The sequence below is a fragment of the Sapajus apella genome, unplaced genomic scaffold (genome assembly GCF_009761245.1).
Source record: "Sapajus apella isolate SASKATOON/1434 unplaced genomic scaffold, GSC_monkey_1.0 scaffold48, whole genome shotgun sequence".
Classification (NCBI taxonomy): domain Eukaryota; kingdom Metazoa; phylum Chordata; class Mammalia; order Primates; family Cebidae; genus Sapajus; species Sapajus apella.
This window is the reverse complement of record NW_022436988.1, coordinates 4,014,336-4,019,520: the sequence shown is the minus strand read 5'-3', so window position 1 is coordinate 4,019,520 and position 5,185 is coordinate 4,014,336. Positions and strand designations below refer to the sequence as shown.

General features: G+C 53.0%; 1 long non-coding RNA gene across 1 annotated transcript; it reads right to left on the bottom strand.

The window, feature by feature from the left end:
- Positions 1–239: 239 nt before the first annotated feature.
- LOC116525558 lies at positions 240–4,694 on the bottom strand. Its single transcript, XR_004257726.1, has 2 exons — positions 4,031–4,694; positions 240–641 (listed from the first exon to the last, which is right to left on the bottom strand). It is a non-coding gene; the product is annotated as an uncharacterized LOC116525558 (long non-coding RNA).
- Positions 4,695–5,185: the final 491 nt, after the last annotated feature.

Sequence of the window (5,185 nt, the reverse complement as noted above, 5' to 3'; positions counted from 1 at the left end):
ACCATCCTGGTCAACATGGTGAAACCCCGTCTCTGGTAAAAATACAAAAAAAATTAGCTGGGCATGGTGACACATGCCTGTAGTCCCAGCTACTCGGGAGGCTGAGGCAGGAGAATTGCTTGAACCCAGGAGGCGGAGGTTGTGGTGAGCTGAGATCACGCCATTGCACTCCAGCCTGGGTGACAAGAGCGAAACTCTCAAAACAAAACAAAACAATATAGCTTGGAGATTGTTCCATATCACATATAGAGAGCTGCTTATTCTCTGAAGAGCTACACGGTATTCCGCTGTGCGGAATTTATTTTACTAGGCCCCTAATGATGCCCTTGGAGGATATCTATGATCTTTTTTTTACTACAGCAATGCTTCAGAGGATATCCTTGAACTTACCTATTTGAGCACCACTCTAAGTTTATCTGTAGGATAAACTCCTAGCAGAAAGGCCACTGGGTCAAAGGATATTGACATACTGTGAGCAAACACACCGTACCTTCCAGAGAGGCTGTGCCATAGAATCACTCTCCTTAAGGTCAACCGATACCATCGGGCTTTCATTGGATTTTCATTCTCCTTGTCTTCTTTGCATCATCAGAGACTTCACCATAGCCTCCTGCTGGAAATTCCCTTTAGTTTCTGTGGCTCTGCGGAAAAGGCAAGACATTCTTCGCTGAATCATTCCTTCATGTGTTCGCTGAATCATTCCTTCATGTGTTCGCTTACGCGTTCTCTTGCTCGTTTCGCAGTTCAGTGCTTGGAACTGGGGAGTCCACCAGGGGGCCCTCCCATCTTATTTATCGGGTAAAATGTTGCCTAATTGTCCGTTACGCCCATCTCCGTATAACTGAAGGCATTCATTGCCAAAACAGGAGAGTAAATGTTTAGAGATGGGGAAACTGAGGTGTAGGGAAATTAAATGGCTTGATAGAGCTGCGAGGCGTGTACATGGCCTCAGGGGAGAACTTCTGCGGAAAGGCGGGTTCCTCGGAGAGGGCACGTTCTTGCCCTCCTGGTTTTCTGCAGGTGTGAGGACCATAAAGAAGCCTATTCACCTGATCTCCCTGGCAGCTGCCAGTCCTGATCTCCACCTGTCCTGAGCTGCCCAGAACACGGGCAGCGCCATCCGGGAGCCACGAGCATGGGCCAGCGGCCAGGGAAGCTGGGTCTGCCCGCCAAGTTTCCACGTTTCCATCTCAGCAGCTTCTTCCAAGCTCTGTGGAGACTCTCCCCACCCCCACCCCTTGGCCGTGGGACATCACCATCGGAGCCGGCCGGTCGCTACCCTTGGGAACAGAAATCAAAGTTTGCAATACCAGCCTCTGCCCTTGTGGGATGACTGGGCAGCCCAACCCAAAATAGTTGGGCAAGGCGGAATGTGAGGGCTGCGGTTGGAAAAATCACAGTGCTGCTAACGACAGGCTGATCTGGAACCGAGAGCCTTGCAGACGTGAACCGAAGTCAAGTCTTTCTCCTACAATAAGCAAACAGACCCAGCGAGCGGTGGTGACAGGCCCAGGAAGAGAGAAAGAATTGCCAAATCGGGGAGGACGCGGAACGTGCTGCCTCCCTTGCCGGGGGTGCCAGGAAGTATTTCTTCCCCGTGAGTCTTGGGGCTTCACATTTTATGACCTATCCTTGACTGAGACTATGGGATGATTTGGGAATATTCAGGAAACCGTTAGGGGTTTTCACCCAGACACCCTTGTGCAGATGTGAGCTCCTAGGGAGCTTTAGGATGTGTCTGGGGGCTAAGAGAGACCTTGGCGAGGGGACTCGGTCTTTCTGGAAGTTGGCTTCGACTTCTGACTCATAATTCCAGGGCTGCTGAGATCCCCCAGGCACTGGGGCTGGTCTGGTTTTTGATTTCTGCTGTTGTTTTTTGTCCTGACTCTGGTCCTAGCACTCTCAGGATCTCTGCCCAACAGGAAAGGATTTTGCCAAAGGGAAGACCCCCTGCATCTTGTTGCTTGCGGGGCGTAAGGCAGGGATGGAAGATCAGCCGCTCTGCAAGGACAGCCCTTGCTTGCCAAAGTTTCCATCTTCCTACTTACAAGGATAAAGCAGGGGTGCAGTTGATGGCAGAGCATTAGGAGCCCGGCCTGCTCTCCATTTTGGACTTTTTATTGAGGACTGGCTTGTGTTCTCTGGGAGGCTGGCCTTGTGAGTCTTTGCCCGACACCTGCTGCCTTGAGTTGTGAGCCAAGATGGCAGCACCTAAGATGTGCCCAGACCTCAACTCCTCTTCTTCGGAACTTCCCATGCCCCTGAGCTGTGGGTCTTACATAAGATCTCGGGAGGCTCTCTGTGTTACGTTTGATACCACTGCTCCCCATCCCCAGTTTCTGCCTCAAGGAAAATGAGTAGTCTCTTTTCTGATCTCTTCCTTCCCTCCTCTTCCCAAGAGCAGGCAGATCCAGCGTCCCGGGCCGCTGGCCCAGGCTCGTGGCTCCTGGATGGCGTTGCCCATGTTCTGGGCAGATCGGGACAGGTGGCGAAGTCAAAGAGGAGGGAAGGAAGATTATACCTGTCATGTTGAGAGCTGCAGTGAACACTATGCTCCATCAACCTTTTTATTAATCGTGTGTGAAACTACAGGTTCACAATCCCTTCTCCCAAATCCTGGAAATGCAAAAACTTTGAAAACTTAGTTTTCCTCTAAATTTGGCAGAACAATGTGGCCTGAACTGTCCTGAGGCTAGGGATGGCTTGCCTTTGTCCCACCGTAGCACATTCAAGTGTTTGATGAAGGGGCGCCGCCCACAGCCCAGGGTAAGATGCTCTGTGGGATATTTGCCTCTGACTCTGGACACAGCTGGCCTCCCTTGTTCCGGATAAGAGACCCTGGACCTATCCCTGCCTTATTGATAAGGAAGCTAAGGCCCACTGAAGTTCAGTAGCATCCCCAGGCTGCCTCAAGGTAGGACAGAGCCAGGACAAAGGCTCCCAGTAGGATGAGCCAGGTGCAGCTGGAAGAGATGGCCAGCCTTCAGCTGTCTTTCTAGAATTTCGTACTACCTTGGGCCTCTGAGTTTCTGTCTCGGAATTATGTTAAAGATAACTGTTTCTCAGTTCGTCAACACCAAAGCCATCTTGGATGGGGTAAAGAGGAAGAATAACTCTTCCATTATCCGCAATTTTTTTTTTTGAGATGGAGTCTCGTTCTGTTGCCCAGGCTGCAATGCCACGATCAGGGCTCACTGCAGCCTTGACCTCCTAGGCTCAAGGGATCCTCTCACCTCAGCCTCCCGAGTAGCTGGGACTACAGGTGTGTGCCGCCAAGCCCAGCTAACTGTTTTATATTTTGTAGAGACAGGGTCTCACTATGTTGCCCAGGTGGGTTTCAAACTCCTGGGCTGAAATAGTCCTCCTGCCTCAGCCTCCCCGAGTGCTGGGATGACAGGTGTGGCCACCACATCATCCTCATCCCTTTCTCTCTCAAGTCGTGTGTCCAGCTCTGTGAATTCTGATATCTGCCCAGGACTTCTCTGAGTCCGAAGCTCCCGGGCAGCACAACGAGGAGCCTTCCCATTGCATTGAGGGAGTTTCCCAGCCCATAAGAGTTCTAGAAAGGCCCAGATTCCCTGAAGTATGGACGAAGGTCTCATAAGGGCTGCGAAAAATGCTGTTGCTTTCTCCGGTATCCCTGCGGCAAGGGCTACTTGAGGACAGAGTAACGAAGGAAAGGTCAATCTGTGTGCTAGGCCTTGCTCCGGGTGACTGGGAAACGTCCTCACGTCACTTACGGGAATGGAGACAAGCTTATCTGTGGCTTTTCCTGTATCAATAAGCAACCAGGGATGTAGGTTTTGCCAAGCCTCAGACATGTATGCCAAGAACACAGGCAGGCCCTGATCTTCTAAGCCTAGCGGTGGCCGCATCTCTAGTTGGTGAAGTAGTGTTGACTTCATGTTGCCATCGTGTCCTCTGAGTTCCCCCTGGGTGCTGGAGGCCTGGCAGCCCTTCTCCCTATACTCACAGGAAGGGCTGGCACACGCAGCCAGGGCCGCTGTGGAGTGGCTGTTGGGCAGCTCACCTGCCCCAGGCCTCCCCTTCTGTTCTCATCTCCATTCACCCTCACGTTGACCCGAGTGCTGGCCTCACCCCGCCTTGGGCAAGGCGGCCGGCATCAAGCTTGCACCCTCTTCTTCCTTTCCTCTTTGATTCTTTTCACCTGTCCAGTTGTTGGTGCGGCGGATGGGAGGACATTCCAGGCAGGGAAAGGTAAAGCCTATAGTGCTCTGAACGTCCCAACCAGCATCCCTGTTTTCACATTTCCTGTTTAGATGTAGCCAGAGACAGGCCCTCACAGGAGTGATGACAAAACCAAAACACCCAGGTACAGCATGGAGGCGAGGGGCAGATCAGAGAGAACTGGGCAGCAGGGCTGAAAAGAAGCAACAAGAAAGTGGGGAACGCTGTTACCATCAGAGCAGACTTGGCTTCTCTGGCCAAATCCTCCCCTGCTAGTGATATGGTAATTTTCCAGAGAGAGCTGGGCTGACAGAGAGTCCAGGGAGGGAGACTGGGCCCCAACCAGGGCCGGCTCTGGAGAAGCCCGGATTAGGGATCCGGACTGGAGGGCAGCCTACGGGGCTGGTTCAGAAGAAATGTTTGTGTATGATTGAGAAAATGTCAGGTTTTCACATCAAGGAATGAGAGGCCTGATAGAGATGGAGGAATGCTTCCAGCCACCGTGGGTCCACCACTCTTCGCATGCTTTCCTCTGGAAATGTAAACCTTCCAGAGAAGGGGTGCCCTCCTAACCATTAGATCACAGAGCTCTCAAGACCCTGAACAAAACAACACAGTGGACCATCGTCTTCCAAAGATGTGTGTGCGTGTACACACATGTGCGCGCGCACACACACGCACACACATACACTTTGGCATTTTTTGTAGGGTGCTCACAGATTCCCCCACATCTCTGAATCCCCGATGACGTGTGGGGTGCCTCAGGTCTGACACGGTTTGGAGACCTGTCCCCTCGGGGTTGGCTGCAGGGGATCCCCAGGCCTTGGAGTCCACCCCCCGCTACCAAGTGACTGGGAGTGTTCGGGCCTGCTGGGCACCCCCGTCCTGCGCGGGGCATCCTCACCCCGGGATCGCAGCCCCTCCACCTCTGGACGGCCCTCCGGACGCAGGGAAGCGGCCCTCCCCACTGCCAGCCTGGCGCGCTCCCCAGGGGCGG